Source organism: Myotis daubentonii, chromosome 8 (genome assembly GCF_963259705.1).
Source record: "Myotis daubentonii chromosome 8, mMyoDau2.1, whole genome shotgun sequence".
NCBI classification, from domain to species: Eukaryota; Metazoa; Chordata; class Mammalia; order Chiroptera; family Vespertilionidae; genus Myotis; species Myotis daubentonii.
Window position 1 is genome coordinate 67,694,484 of NC_081847.1, and position 17,099 is coordinate 67,711,582.

The following is a 17,099-nucleotide window of genomic DNA, read 5'->3' on the forward strand; positions in this document are numbered from 1 at the left end:
TCCTGGCAGGCACCCCATTAACCAAGTGATCAAGGTTAACATCGCCCATGATAAGACACGGTGTTATCTATAGCCACTATGGGGTACACCCAGAAGGGCATCCCACCTCTGAGGTATTGCCACAGAACTGCTGAAAACGCATAACCTCAATACAGCCATCAGAAACATCAGGCAAACCGAAAGCACCGGGACTGATCTAGTGAAACCCATTTCAGACTTACGTCCTTGAGAACTGTAGCCATGATAAATTCGTGTTGTTCTAAGCCACTAAATTTGTGGTAATTTGTTACAACAATAAGCAAGTAGTAGCCAGGCTCTCTGAAGGCAGGGAGGATTGTTCATCCCACAGTCCCAGCGTGTAGTACCTAGGTGGTCAGTAAACAATTATTGAATGAATAAATAAGCTTTTCATTATAAACATCCTTACTCCACTTTATGGATGAGTAAATTTAGGTACCCAAGCCAGTAAATGTCAGGCTGTTTGGAAACCTGGACTGACTCCAAAATGGAACTCTTTTCACCAACCCAGGCTATTGAATAAAATCCCAGGTTTTCACAGATTAAAAGAAGCATTAGACTAAGCCCTAACCGGTTTGGCTCAGTGGATAGAGCGCCGGCCTGCGGACTCAAGGGTCCCAGGTTCAATTCCGGTCAAGGGCATGTACCTTGGTTGCAGGTACATCCCCAGTAGGGGGTGTGCGGGATGTGCAGGAGGCAGCTGATGGATGTTTCCCTCTCATCAATGTTTCTAATTCTCTATCCCTCTCCCTTCCTCCCTATAAAAAAATCAATAAAATATTTTTAAAAAAAGAAGCATTAGAGATCCCAATCTAATCTTATTTGCCAAACATAAAATACAGGGCCAGAGTGGGTAAGTTACCCAAAGTCATACAGCTCCTACGAGTAGAACAGGGACTAGAACCTGATCTCCCAGTCAACAAGGACAGAATAGATAATGTTAAACCCTTTAACATTATCATTATTAAAATACAATACAGGGCCCTGGCCGGGGAGCTCAGTTGGTTGGAGTGTTTTCCCAAAAGGTTTTGGGTTCAATTCCCAGTCAGGGCACATACCTAAGCTGCGAGTTTGATCCCCAGTCAGGGTGCATATGGGAGACAACTGTCTCACATCAATGTCTCTCTCTCTCTCTCTCTCTCTCTCTCTCTCTCTCTCTCTCTCTCTCTCTCTCTCTCTCTTCTCTGTCTCTCTCTCTCTCTCAAGACTGGGGTCCTGATCACCCTTGCTCCAGTTCATGAGGCATTGGTTCCATTCAAGGAGAGGCAAGACAAGAAGAATTTAGGTTATTCCCCCCACCTCTCATCCATTAACTGTTCAACTCTTAGAGGGAGGGTGTCATTCAGAGAGAAGTTTTCTATTGTCCCCTTCTCTGGCTCTAGAGTCCTGACTCAGAGATTTTGCCTGGATGGAGAAGCAGGTAGGAAAACAGATAGCTCCTCATGTCTTTCCAAAGGAAATAACTTTATTTGCATCAGAGTATGGAGAAGTACAAACCTAAGAGCACCCCCAAAAACAATGGAGGTTGTGATGAAAGGCAAAAGTGTAGGCCAGCCGTTTTCAGGAGAGAACAGGGAATAAGACAGCTGGGAGGAACTCTCCTAGGACTGGAACAAATGCCAATAATGGCTTCAAAAACTATTCCTTCAAAGGAGCCATATTGGATTGGGTTAGTTTTTTGTAGAGCAATTTATGCCCCAGGGCATTGTTGAAAACAATTGAACTATAATATGCAATTAGTGGAGTTTAACAACATGGTATAGTCAGGGAAAAAGATGAAGAGAGCCCTTAGCCAAATCACTGTCATCCTAAAGTAATTGGGTAAGCCCAGAGCTGCACCTCCCTGCAACATCTGAGGCTTTAACATTGTGAGAGAGAAAATAGACTTCACTGAAAGAATTCAGCCAGTGGACTTCCGGTCAAGATGGTGGCATAGGTAAACACATTACTCAAATCCTCCCACAACCACATCAAAAATACAACTAAGCCCAGCCTGTACAGCTCAGTGGTTGAGCGTCAACCAATGAATCAAGGAGTTGCTGGTTCAATTCCAGTCAGAGCACATACCCAGGTTGCAAACTTGATTCCCAGTAAGGGCATGCAGGAGGCAGCCAATCAATGATTCTCTCTCATCATTGATGTTTCTATCTCTCTCTCCCTCTCCCTTCCTCTCTGAAATCAATAAAAATAATAAAAACATATTTTTTAAAAATATTACTAATATTGCCCCAATCAGAACAGCAAAAAGAAAAAAAAATCTAAAAATATGAAGTTAGTGTAAGGTGCATCAGAGACAACTTCAAGAGTACCAACATCGCCGAAACCGGTTTGGCTCAGTGGATGGAGCGTCGGCCTGCGGACTGAAGGGTCCCGGGTTCGATTCCGGTCGAGGGCATGTACCTGGGTTGCGGGCACATCCCCGGTGGGAGATGTGCAGGAGGCAGCTGATCGATGTTTCTCTCTCATCGATGTTTCTAACTCTCTACCTCTCTCCCTTCCTCTCTGTAAAAAATCAATAAAAAAAAAAAAAGAGTACCAACATTTGCATGGGGGGGGAGGGGGTGGGTGCCAGAAGGAGAAGAGAAAGAGCAAGAAATTAAAAACTATTTGAAAAAAAAAATAATGGCAGAAAACTTCCCCTACCTGAGGAAGTAAGTCAGCATACATGTCCAGGAAGCACAGAATCAAAAAAAAAAAAAAAAAAAATGAGCCTAAAGAGGCCCACATTAAGACACATCATAATTAAAAAGCAAAAGCTTAAAGAAAGAATCTTAAAAGCAGCAAGAGAAAAACAGGTACCTTCCTATAAGGGAACTCCCATAAGATTGTTAGCTGATTTCTCAAAAGAAACTGTATGCCAGGGAGAGTGGCAAGAAATATTCAAAGTGATGTGAAGCAAGGACCTAAAATCAAGAATACTCTACCCAGAAAAGCTATCATTTAGAATAGGAGGACAGATAAAGAGCTTCCCAAACAAGAAAAAACAAAGGAGTTCATCACCACCAAACTAGTGTTACATGAAATGTTACAGGGTTTTCTTTAAGAAAAAGAAGGGGGAAAAACAGAAAAAATATGAACAATAAAATGGCAGTAAATACATATCTATCAACAACTGAATCTAAAAATCAAAATAAATGAACAAGCAGAACAGAAACAGATTTATAAATACATAGAACATTTTGATGGTTGCCAGATGGGAGGGTGGGAAAGATGAAAAAGGTGAAGAGATTTAGAAGTACAAAGCAGTAGTTACATAATATTCATGGGGATATAAAGAACAGCATGGGGAATATAATCAATAATATTCTAATATTCAACATGGTGTCAGGTGGGTATGTCTAATCACTGGGGTGTAGATCTGAAATTAATCTAATATTGTATGTCAACTGTAATTGAAAAATAAAAAATAATTAAAATGAAAGCAAAAATCTGGGGGGGGGGTGGAATTATTCATCCAGTCAATAAAAAATAAACAAGCAAATAAGCCATGAAAGTGGGTTGGGGAGGGAAATCAAGTACCCAGATTTCCTACAATATATTATCTAAAATGTTCAGTTTCCAACAAAAATTATGAGGCATGTAAAGAAACAAAGTGTGAATGATAAACCAGAAGGGGAAAAAAGCAGCCAATCAAACTTCCTGTGAGAGTGACCAAATGTTGGATTTATCAGAAAAAGTCTACAAATAGCCATTGATAACATTTTCACAGAATTAAAGGAAAGCAAGAATAAAGAGTAAAAGAACATATGATGACAATTTCACATCAAATAGAGAATATCAATAAAGAGATAACATTTAAAAGAACCAAATGGGAAGTCTGAAGTTAAAAAGTACAATATTACTGTACTCTCACTGTACCAAAAGTACTGAAATTACAAATTCACTAGAGGGACTCAAAAGTGGATCTGAACTGGCAGAATAAAGAATAAGCAAACTTATGATAGATCACTAGAGATGCAAGCCAAAGAATAGAGAGGTGAAAGAGTAAAATAAATGAAAAAAGCCTCAGAGAAATGTAGGGTGGACACACCAGAAGGGGAGGGAAATAGACAGAAATATATCTATAATAATAAAAGCGTAATATGCTAATTAGACCAGACAGCCGAAGGACCTTCCAGACAAAGCTGGAGCTGTGAGTGCGAGGCAGCTACTGTGGCTGTCAGCGCCGAGCCCCTTGCAGGAATTTCATGCATCGGGCCTCTAGTATATATTCCAAGAAATAATGGCTGAACACTTCTCAAAGTTATTAAAAAATAATAACCATCCTGTCCAGGTGGCTCAGTTGGTCAGAGCATCATCCCAACGCACCAAGGTGTGGGCACATATAAGAATCAATCAATGACCTTTCCCTGTGAGGGTCCCCGGATTGAGAAAAGTGTGGCCTTCTCTCCATGCCATGGCATGTGCTCATCCACTGATATCAGTTACTCCAAAAAGGGGGAATCATCTGGCAAAAATGTCATTTTGCCTGCTGTGTTCAAGGCTCTTATTAGACCAGATATTGTGAACTTTTCTCACACTAACTTGCACAAAAACAATAGACAGCCCAATGCTGTCAGTTAATTGGCAGGTCATCAAACCAGTGTTGAGCCTTGTGGTACTAGCAGAGCTATAGCTCAAATTCCCAGAATTCAAGATGGTGAAATTTATCATTCTGGCCTGGGTGCTTTAAGAAATATGTGTCGCCGGAACCGGTTTGGCTCAGTGGATAGAGCGTCGGCCTGCGGACTGAAAGGTCCCAGGTTCGATTCCGGTCAGGGGCATGTACCTGGGTTGCGGGCATATCCCCAGTGGGAGATGTGCAGGAGGCAGCTGATCGATGTTTCTCTCTCATCGATGTTTCTAACTCTCTATCTCTCTCCCTTCCTCTCTGTAAAAAATCAATAAAATATATTTTAAAAAAAAGAAAAGAAATATGTGTCATGGTGGCTGCTTGTTTGCACCAACCAAAACTGGCACCATTGGCACCACAGAGTGAACACAACACAGAAGTGATATGCCATCTGTTCTGCCGTGGCTGCCTCAGCCTTACCAGCACTGGTCATGTCAAAAGGTCATCATGTAGCCCAGCCTGTGTGGTTCAGTGGTTGAGCATCGACCCAGGAACTAAGAGGTCACTGGTTCAATTTACAGTCAGAGCACATGCCCAGACTGCAGGCTCGACCCCTAGTAGGAGCAATGGAGGAAGCAGCCAATCTATGATGTTTCTCTCTCACCAATGTTTCTAACTCTCTATCCCTCTCCCTTCCTCTCTCTCTTAAAAAAAACGTCAATAAAAACATTTTTTTAAAATCATCTTATTGAGGAAGTTCCTGAACTTCCTTTGGTGGTTGAAGATAAAATTAAAGGTTACAAGAAAACCAAGAAGGCTATTTTGCTTCTGAAGAAATTAAGCCTCGGAATGATATCAAAAAGGTCTATGCCTCTCAGCCAATAAGAGCTGCCAAGAGCAAAATGAGAAACCATCTTTGGATCCAGCACGGGGGACCCTGCATCATCTATAACGAGGACACTGGCATCATCGAAGCCTTCAGAAACATCCCGGGAATTACTCTTCTTAACGTACGCAAACCGAACTTTTTGAAACTTGCTCCTGGTGGGCTTTTGGGTAGTTTCTGCATTTGGACTGAAGTTAGATGAAGGGAATGGCACTTAGCGTAAAGCTGCCTCCCTCAAGAGTACAACCTTCCCATGCACAAGATGCTTAATATAGACCCTGGCAGAATCTGGAAAAGCCCAGTGATCCAAAGAGCCCTCTGAGTCCCACGCAAGAAGATTCATCGCAGAGTCCTGAAGAAGAATCCACTGGAAGGCCTGAGAATCACGTTGAAGCTAAACCCGTACGCAAAGAATATGCGCCAGAAACACCATTCTTCGACAGGCCAAGAACCACAAGCTCTGGGTGGATAGAGCAGCAGCAGGTTAAAAGCCAAGTCAGATGAGAAGGGGGTTCCAGGCAAGAAGCCTGTGGTCGGGAAGAAAGGAAAGAAGGCTGTTGGCATTAAGAAGCAGAAGACTTTGGTGGGGAAAGAGGCTGCAGCTACCAAGAAGCCAGCAGCTGAGAAGTCCTCAGAAAAGAAACCCACCACAGAAGAAAAGAAGCCTACAGCATAAACTTAAATGTTTATTACATAAAAATAAAATCACTTTGGACAACTAATTTTGAATGAAAACTGATCAAAGGCAAAAAAAAAAAAAGAATCGACCAATGAGCCCTGGCTGGGTGGCTCAGTTGGTTGGAGTGTCGTCCCATGCACCAAAAGGTTGCAGGTTTGATTCCCAGTTGGGGCATGTACAGGAGGCAACTGATCAATGTTTCTCTCTCACATCAATGTTCTCCTCTCTCTCTCTCTCTCTCTCTCTCTCTCTCTCTCTCTCTCTCTCTCTTCTTCCCTCTCTCTCAAAAAATCAATGGAAACATATCCTTGGGTGAGGATTAAAATTAGAAAATAAATCAACCAATGAATATATGCGTGGTACAACAAATCGAGGTTTCTATCTCTCTCCCTCTCTCTAAAATCAATAAATAAAAATTTAAAAATATATATATCCTTCACATCCAGGGAGCTCAACAAAATCCAAGTAGGGTAAATGTAAAGAGGTCCACAGATACATTATATTAAAAAGTTGCTGAAAGTTAAAGAAAAACATCTTGAAAGCATTGAAAGAAAATGACTCATTACATACAAGGGAATACTAATAAGATTAGCAAACTTCTTTTTTAAAAAAAAAACAGAATATGATTATATTTAATGCACAAGTTTGATACAACCAAAAAGTAAAACACCAGAGTAAAATAGTAACAAAAAACATGGTATATCATTTGCAATGCATGAGAAATGGTTAACATCGTTAGTTATAAACAAGGGATTAGCAAACTTCTTAACAGAAACAATGGAGGCCATAGAGCAGTGGGATAATATGTCCCAAGTGGTCAAATAAAAACACTATCAACCATTTTTGAGAAATTAGAAAGTACTTTCAGGTGAATGAAAATGAAGAAATATCAGTGTTCATGGGATGCAGCTATAGCACTGCATAGACAGAAATTTATAACTGTAAATATCTATATTAAGAAAGAAGAAAGATCTCAAATCAATAAATATAAGACACTAGTAAAAGAGCAAATTAAACCAAGAGCAAACAGAAGAAAATATAAATATTAGAGCATAAATTAATGACATAGTAACACATAGTGAAAATCAATTAAACCAAAAGCTGGTTCTTTGAAAAGATCAACAAAACTGACAAATATACAGCTAGACTAAACAAGAAAAAAAGAGAGAAGTTGCAAACTCCTAGAATTAGAAATGAAAGAGAATACATTACTACTAACCTTACAGAAATAATTAAGGATTGTGGGAGAATACTGTGGTCATTTGTATGCTACCAAAATATATAACCTTGATGAAATGGATAAAATTCCTAGGAAAATAAAACTACCAAAACTGACTCAAGAAGAAATAAATATTCTGAATAGACCTATAATAAGTGAAGATACTGAATTATTAATTTAAAAAACTACCCACAATGAAAAGACTAGGAGTAGATGGCTTCACTGGTAATATTCCACTAAACATTAAAGAAGAATTAGTACCAATTTTTCACAAACTCTTATCATAAAGAGAAGAGGGGCACTTCCCAACTCATTATATGAGTCCAGTACTATCCTGATACCAAACCCAGAGAAAGCCCTCACAAGAGAAAAAAAAGACTGTTTGGCCACAGTGGCTCAGTGGTTGAACATTGACCCAAGAACCACGAGGCCGAGGTTTAGATCCTGGTTGGCGCACATGCCCAGGTTCTGGGCTCAACCCTCAGTAGGGGGCATGAAGCAGGTGGCCAGTTGATGATTCTCTCTCATCTCTCTCTCTCTCTCTCTCTCTCTCTCTCTCTCTCTCTCTCTCTCTTCCTCTTTCTCTAAAATCAATAAAAATATTTTACAAAAGAGAGTAAACTACAGACCAATATATTTTATGAATATGTATGTATTGGAGGGTAAAGGGAGTCTTAATATATGGTGAGAGGGGAAGATTTAATTTTGGGTGGTGGGCACACAGTGCAATATATAGATCTTGTAACATAGAAATCCACACCTGAAACCTATATGTTCATGCTGACCAATGTCACCCCAATAAATTTAATAAAAAAATGCATGTAGATGTTCCCAACAACATATTAGCAAACAGAATCCAGCAATATTTAAACATAATTATACAGAATGGTCAAGTGGGCTTTTTCCCAAGAATGTGAGATTGGTTTAATATCCAAAATCAACTAATGTAACATAGTATAATAATAGATGCCGAAACCAGTTTGGCTCAGTGGATAGAGCGTCGGCCTGTGGACTGAAAGGTCCCGGGTTCGATTCCGGTCAAGGGCATGTACCTGGGTTGCGGGCACATCCCCAGGGGGTGTGCAGGAGGCAGCTGATCGATGTTTCTCTCTCATCGATGTTTCTAGCTCTCTATCTCTCTCCCTTCCTCTCTGTAAGAAATCAATAAAATATATATTTTAAAAAAATAATAGAATAAAAATAAAAGTGAAATTAAGGCTTTCCCAGATAAACAAAAATTGAGAGAATGTGTTACTAGTAGACCTGCACTATAAGAAATGCAAAAGGGAATCTTTCAGGCTAAAATGAAATGACTATACAGTAACTCAATCACAAATCTATATATATAAAACCCTAAGCGACCGGTCAACCGTTTGACCGGTCACTATGATGCACACTGACCACTAGGGGGCAGACACTCAACACAGGAGCTGCCCCCTGGTGGTCAGTGTGCTCCCACAGTGGAAGCACCACTCAGCTGACCATTGGGCGTTAGACGCTGGGCTCAGGGCTGGGGAGCGCAGCTGCAGTGGTGGCGAGCCTCTCCCGCCTCTACTGAAGCACTACTGAGCAGCAGCGGAGGCAGGCGCCGTGGGGCCAGGATGAGTGGGTGTGGTGTCCAGCCAGGGCTGCCTGCTGCTTTGAGCACTACTACATGCCTCGAGGGTTCCCAGATTGTGAGAGGGTTCAGGCCAGGCTGAGGGACCCCACCAGTGCACAAATCCGTGCACTGGGCCTCTAGTGAAAAAATAAAAAGCACAAATAGATGTAACCACTTAGATAAATCCAATAGACAACATAAATGTACTTTTTTTGTAGCTCTTCCCCCCCCCTTCTATCTGATTTAAAAGACAACTGCATAACCCTGGCGGGTGTGACTTAGTTGGTTGAGCATCGTCCAATGAATAAGGATGGGGGTAGTGTGAGGGAGGAGGGGCAAAGGAGAGGCAACAGATCAATGTTTCTCTTATACATCAATGTTTCTCCCTCTCTCTCAAGTCAGTAAAAAAAAAAAAAAAGACAACTGTATAAAACATTAAGCATTAATTATACACATTATGTGGAAAAAATACAAAGGCATAATGTTCTCATTTGTTTTGGTTTGTGTTGTTTAATGCCATTCATAACTTTAAGGATGACATTGTAGAATTTAAATATTAGTCACAGAAAAAATACATTTCCTTATTTCATTTCTCTCACAAGGCAATAATATTTGCCCATTTGCACACCCAGGTTTAACAAACTTTGTGTATTTCCCAAGGGCAGAAACAGAATCTCCCCTAGAAACTGGATTTCTCACCCAGGATTTGTGACAATTGATGAAAACTGTGTGACTCATACTTGCCCTTAACGAAGTTTTAAACACATCACTGTGGAAGTGCTAATAACCAGTGTGGAAACTGGTAACAGATGTGAAGGTATCTTTGCACTTTAATGAAAAGGTCTCCTGAAGACCTGGAATGCATTCAATTTCCAGAAACAGGAAACTTTTCTGATGAAATAGAAGGTGGCCTGATCGAAGCAGGTAATGGTATCTGGATTCCTCAAATCACTGTTTGCAACTTCTGACTTAAGAAATTGGTGCTATGGGTCTTGGATGTGTGAATACAGAAGATATTTCAGTCCCTCTCCTTATGAAGGAAAACCCTAACAAATAGCAACCTTCCAGGGGAGGCCAAGCTGCCAGACTCCTGAGACAGCGCGTGAACTGCCTTCCAGGGACTGCCCGACCTCAGGCATGTTCCTGGCTGCGAGAGCTGACAGCCGGGAGGTACCAGAACACCATCACCATGGCAACCCCTCCCCAGTCACAGGTTAGGTACAAGGCTTGCAGTGTAGCTTCTTTGGAGACGAAATTAATATAATTACCAACCGGGCTCTGTAATCTGAAATGTCAATCCTCGCGACAATCTCCAAGATTTTACAGAAATTAGGGAGGGGGTACTTCTAATCCCATCTCTGCCAGGGTTTAGCAGAGTGGGCGATGAGGGTTGGCGTGTTTTCTCACCTGTAAATGATAACAATAATAGGTGCCTCACCGCGTGGAGGAGACGCTTAACAGACCCTTAAGCATTGGTTTCTTTCCCAGCTGCCCGCCCGCCCGCACGACCGGCCTCGCCCTTTCCCCTTCGCTCAGCGCGCAGGCTCACATCCCACCCTGGCCGCGCCCCAGCGAAGGGTTCCCTGCCGGGACCGCCCACGCCGACCCAGAAGAGAACTCTCCAGGTCCCAGCTGACGTCGCTGCTCCGGACCGGCCGCCAGGGGGCGACAGAGTCGCACGCGTGGGCTCGCGCCGCCCTTCTTACGTCAGCAGGCCCGTCCCGGAAACGACGGGGTTGCCGTACAAGATGGCTGTTCCCTTGGTGGTGGTAAGGGGCGCGGAGACGCTTTCCCGTTTATGGGAAACGCGGTGACCTGAGCTCAGTTATTGCAGCGCGGGCTTCTCGTAAGAGATGGCTGCCGCCGAGCTAACCGGTGTCTCTCTTGACCGAGTCGGTGGCAAGAAGCACAAGATGGCGGGCGCGGCTGCGGACGGGAAAATGGCAGCGCGAGGGCTGCTGGGGCGCCTGCCCCTGGGCCGGCCCGCCCCCCGGGGTGAGGCTGGGCCTTCGCGCTGGGCTGTAGGCACCGGCGGGAAGGTGGCGTCCGCCGCTGGGCGCTTCGGCCAGGCGCGTCCCGGCGCTGCTCGGGGTGAGTGGCACCCCATGGTACCTAGTGGAGGGGTTTCCTCCCAGCGATTTAGAGACGGCAACATGCGGCTTTCGTGCCTTCCAACCGACTCAGTCCACAGAAACACTTCCCTATCGTTACGTACGAAACCAGAGAACCAGGTAAAATCGGTGAGAGTCCACCTTTTTAGAGGAATAACGGGCCGTGGCTGGAAAGAGCAAAGCAGCGGTTTTTATACTAATGGTAACCAACTCCAAGACGTATTAAGGGCAAGAAAGCAAAGCGCAGAAAAATGTTCCCCATGTGCCGTTGTCTGCGTTGTTTTTGTTAAAGACCCATGAAAGTAAAGATACACGTGAGCTTGTAGGCATAGACTAGACCTAGATCCAGGAAGAAGGAACTGGTGACAGCGATTGCCCAATCTAACCAAAGAAATGGAAGTAAAGACGGGGAACAAGCCGAACCCCTGTGCTCAGTGGTTGAGCGTCCACCTAGGTCACATGCCCAGGTTGCAGGCTCTCTCCCTCTCCTGTCCTCTCTCTCTAAAGAAGAGAACGATTTCTGTCCTCCGTTCAATGGCCTTGGTATCCTTGTGGAAAATCAATTGACCATAAATTCTCAGTTATATTCCCTTAATCTGTATGTCTAACCTTCTAACAAATACAGTTTGGTATTGATTTCAGAGAGGACGGGGGAGGGAGAGAGAGAGAAACAAAAATCATGAGAAAGAGCCCTAGCTGGTTTGGCTCAGTGGATAGAGCCCTGCCAAGGGCACATGCCCAGGTTGCAGGCTCAATCCCCCCCCCCCCCCAGTAGGGGGCGTGCCAGAGGCAGCCAATAAATGCTTCTGTCATCGATGTTTCTATCTCTATTGCTCTCCCTTCCTCTCTGAAATCAATAAAAATATTTTAAAAATAAATAAAATGATGAGAAAGAATCATCTATCTGCTGCCACCTGCATGCCCCACATTGGGGATCAAACTCCTAGTTCATAGGTCAATGCTCAATCACTGAGCCACACCAGCTGGGCAATAAAAATAAATTTTAAAAACAAAAAAAGATGGGGAACAGGGATGGGAGGAAAAATATGTTTTGCAAATATTAGTTACATGAATAAAGATGCAAAGTTCTTTTTTTTAAGAAAAACAAACATTGATTTTTTACAGAGAGGAAGGGAGAGGGGTAGAGAGTTAGAAACATCCATCAGCTGCCTCCTGCACACCCCCCCACTGGGGATGTGCCCGCAACCAGGGTACATGCCCTATGACTGGAATCGAACCTGGAACCCTTGAGTCCGCAGGCCGACGCTCTATCCACTGAGCCAAACCAGTTACGGCACAAAGTTCTTCTATAAGGTTATATCAAAGCAAGAACAGCACATTGTTGAATGAATAAATGCATGTATGCATGCCTTTCTGCTACAAGCATGCATATTCCCAGTGGCTTCTTCTGTTGCTGGTATATCTCCCGGTGTTTTTAGGGTTAGTATCATAGAAAACAATGGTAGCGTTGAGTGAGAATTCAAACCAAGCTCTGTCTTTAAATCACCCAGAAATGTGTTTCCAATGCTTAAAAAATACAGTAGCAGTTTCAGAATTGGTATTATCTTGGGAATTACATATTTGAATGGGAAATGAGTATCAATCCTCCATCCCAAAACAACCGACCATTACTGAGTCTTTACTTGTATGCCATGACCTGACAAGTGGACACTCTTACACATACCACTCTGGGTTTTTGGATAAATTGCATATGATAATGTAATTAGAGTTTAGCCAAGTTCCTAACCTGTACTAAATGCTCAATAAATATTAGCAATTATTATTTTGGCTCAACCCTGGGTTGCTTGATACAGTACATTTTTGCCTCTGAGACTTTGGTGGGAGTGGCTTTAAAAAATACACTAGCTGCGGGAGAGGTCAATGGGGAAAAAGGAGACTTATGTAATACTTCAAACAATAAAGAATTTAAATTTTAAAAAATACACTAGTTGCTGTGAAATGTTATTATTCTTTTTATCATCTTAGAGGCCATATGGTAAAATGGAAGACATTTAGCTTTTTAAAATATTTTTAAATTTTATTGAATTTATTGGGGTGACATTGATTAATAAAATTATATAGGTTTCAGATGTACAATTCTATAATACATCATATGTATATTGTGTGTTCACCACCCCAAGTCTAAATCTCCTCCCATCACCATTTATCTCCCCTTTTCTCTCTTCTCCCTTTCCCCACCCTCCTCCCTTCTGGTAATCACCATACTGTTGTCTGGGTCTATGAGTTGCTCTTTTTTGCTTAACCCTTTCACCTTTTCACCCAGCTCCTCAAGCCCCCTCCCCTCTGACACTTCTGACAGCTGCCAGTCTGTTCTCTGTATCTGAATCTGTTTCTATTTTATTTTGTTCTTTAGATGCCACCTATCAGTGAAATCATATGGTACTTGTCTTTCCCTGACTAGCTTATTTCACTCAGCATAATACTTTCCAGGTCCATCCATGCAGTTGCAAAGGGTAAGATTTCCTTTTTTATGACTGAGTAGTATTCTATTGTGTAAATGTACCACAGCTTTTTTTTTATCCACACATCTATTGATGGACACTTGGGCTGCTTCCAAATCTTGGCTATTGAAAATAATGCTGCAATGAACATAGAAGGTGGTTTGGTTTCAATATTTTTGCACGTATCTGCCCAATTTTTCCAACATTTATTGAATAGACTGTCTTCACCCCATTGTAAGTTTTTACCTCCCGTGTCAAATATTAACTGACCCTACAGGCATGGGTTTATTTCTGGACTCTTAACTCTGTTCCATTGATCTATATATCTATTTTTATTCCAGTACTATGCTATTTTGGTTAATATAGTATGATGTCAAGTCTTTCTCCAGATTGCTATGGCTATTCAGGGTCTTTTGTAGTTCCTAATAAATTTTTGGAATATTTATTCTAGTTCTGTGAAATATGCCATTGGTATCTTGATAGAAATTGCATTTAAATTATATAGATTGCTTTGAGTAGTATGGACATTTTTTAAAAATATTTTTTTATTGTTGATAGTATTACAGATATCTCCCATCCCCCCCCCCTTTTACATCTCTCTCCCAGCCTCTACCCCCCCCCCCCCAGGTGAGTAGTAAGGACATTTTAATGATGTTAATTCTTCCTATCCATGAACACAGTACAGTATACGCTTCCACTTCTCTGTATCTTCTTCAATTTCTGTCTTCAGAGTCCTATAATATTCTGAGCACAGGTAGGAATTTAGCTTTTTATTCTGTATTCTTGAGTAAGGTACTTAATCTTTCAGGACTTCAGTCTCCTTATGCGTAAGACACGATTCACAAAACCTCTTTCAGGGGTCACCGTGAAAATAGTAATTAGAAATAATGTATGCAAAGTACTTTATGCAGGGCATACAGTAGGCATTCAATAAGTGATCTCTAACTCAGTTATATTTCAACCTCAGAATTAAGGAACTAATACTGCACGCAGAGGCAGGAAAACTTATCTGGTCAAGGGACAGGAGCAGGCGGCCACAGGGTGACAGTTAACACAGGAAGCCTACAAGGAGAAGTTAGAAGGATGGTAGGTCCGCTGGCTTCACGGCCTCAGGTTTCCTGTCTCCATTGGGAAAATGGCGAGGCCTCCACACCAGGCGGATATGGTCTGCAGGCCGTTTGCAGAGATACTCCCTTGCCAACAGCCACTTGCACTGTTTCAGCGCACAGTCACCTCTTTGTAGCACCTTTCAGAGATATCAGCCAATGTTTCTGAGGCTCATTCCTCATACTTTAGTATTTAATATTAAGTGCATGTTTAATTTTCTTTATTTTTCTAGTTTTTAATGGTGTTAAAAAACACATAACATAAAATTTACCACCTTAATTTTGTAAGTGTACAGTTCAGTGGCATTGAGCACACTCACATTATTGTGTAACCATGTCTTTCATATTACAAAAGGATGATATGAAAGGATGAAACTCTACCCATTAAACAATACCTCTTCACTCTGCCCTCCCCCCCAGCCCCTGGCAACCACTTTTTTACTTTCTATCTCTGAATTTAACTGCTCTAGAGATCTCATATAAGTTTGATGGTGTTTTATGTTACTTAGCACAATATCCTCAAGGTTCATCCCTATTGTAGCATGTCATGATTTTCTTCCTTTTAGATGCTGCTGAATATTTTATTCTATGGGTAGACCACATTTTGTTTATCTAATCATCTATCAATGAACACTTGGGTTGCTTCTACCTTTTGGCTATTGTAAATATTTAAAAATTATATCTACATCCTTGAATTACCATGGTTATTTTTAAAAATTGAAGACCTTTAACATAGTGTTAAGAATTTAAACAAAGAGAAATTTAAAAAGAAAACAAAGAAATTGAACACAAGGAAAATCAAAGGCTGCCCAAGAAAGGAAATGTAACCATAGTACACTGGTTGCACAGGTAATATTTATATAGTACTAAACGTATGAGCAATATTTATCAAATTTTCAATGTTTAGAGTCCACATATAGGATCAGTAAGGAAGACAATTATGGTTATAGAACAAAACATAAATATTACCAATTTTAGTGGTGTAAAATTAAAATTACAGTTAACAGAAGTACAGAGATGGGAGAATGAGGTGAAGAAAAGAGTTGGTGCCAGAATAGCCATATCTTACAAAATTGGAACTCAGATCCTGTCTAGAGTTGATAGAACAAGAAATACGACCATAAAACCTGAGGTTACAAAGACTAAGAACAGTGAAAAAACTAGGAAAGAGTGGGGTAAGAGCAGGGTATAAGTGAATTAAATCCTTCGTATCTATATATATGAAAGGCTAATATGCTAAGTGTCCATCCAACTGGTAGCTATGATGCACACTGACCACTGGAGGGCAGTGGTCAGACGCTCAACGCAGGAGCTGCCGAGCTGCAGTGCCTTGGCAGCAGCCGTTCTTGGGTGACGCACTCCCAAAGTCAGAGAGGAGAGAGCCTGATTCCTCTCTGGGCTGTGCAGTTCCACCTTTGGCCACCATGGGTTATGTTGTTGCTGGGGCGCTGTCAGTGCCGAATCTGGTTTACTGCATACTTGTGTTTGCAGTCCACACCCTGTACGACAGCAACTTTACAGAGTGCCCTCTCGCACTCCGGGACCCCTTGGGGGATGTCCAAGAGCCAGTTTTGGCCTGATCCCCGCAGGCCAGGCCAAGGGACCCCACCTGCCGGAGGGAACCCGCAGATACCCTTGGAGCCACAGCGCCACCCCGGGTGTGGCAGGCCAGGGGAGGGACTGTGGGAGGTTGGCTCCAGGGCATGTCTGGCCCATCTCACCCAGTCCCCGCCCCGCTGGCCACCTTCTAATTAATTTCCTTTCAATGTGCACAAATCCGTGCACCGGGTCACTGGTATCATATAAGTATCATTCATATATGCAGAAACAGCAGGATAAGCATATTATTTAGAGCTATAGGAGTAACTGTCATAAAAACAAACAGTTAAAGAGTGATATCTCTGAGAAGCAACCTAAGGGTCAGGAAGTGATGATGCCTTAGCTTTTATTAAAACACTTCAGTACTATTTTTAAAATTGACTTGAGAGAAAAATATTGATTTGTTGTTCCACTTATTTATGCATTCATTGGTTGATTCTTATATGTGTCCTGACCAGCTTTGTCACTGACTGCTAAGAGCCATGTGACCCTGACAGAGCATTTCAGTTTTCTGATTCTCACTTTCCATTGTGAAAGTGAGGACCAAATAAATAAATAAATAAATAAAAAGTAAGTCCTATGCCAAAACCGGTTTGGCTCAGTGGATAGAGCGTCGGCCTGTGGACTGGGAGGTCCCAGGTTCGATTCTGGTCAGGGGCATGTACCTGGGTTGTGGGCACATCCCCAGTGGGGGATGTGCAGGTGGCAGCTGATCGATGTTTCTCTCTCATTGATGCTTCTAGCTCTCTGTCTCTCTCCCTTCCTCTCTGTAAAAAATCAATAAAATATATTTTAAAAAAAAAGTAAGTCCTACAATTGTTACAAGGACTAGATGTAATCCTGCGACGGACTTTCCAAATCTTAGGA

General features: G+C 42.1%; 1 pseudogene; it reads left to right on the forward strand.

Moving 5' to 3' along the window:
- The first annotated feature begins 4,414 nt into the window (after positions 1-4,414).
- LOC132239043 (large ribosomal subunit protein uL4-like) lies at positions 4,415-6,132 on the forward strand (annotated as a pseudogene).
- Positions 6,133-17,099: the final 10,967 nt, after the last annotated feature.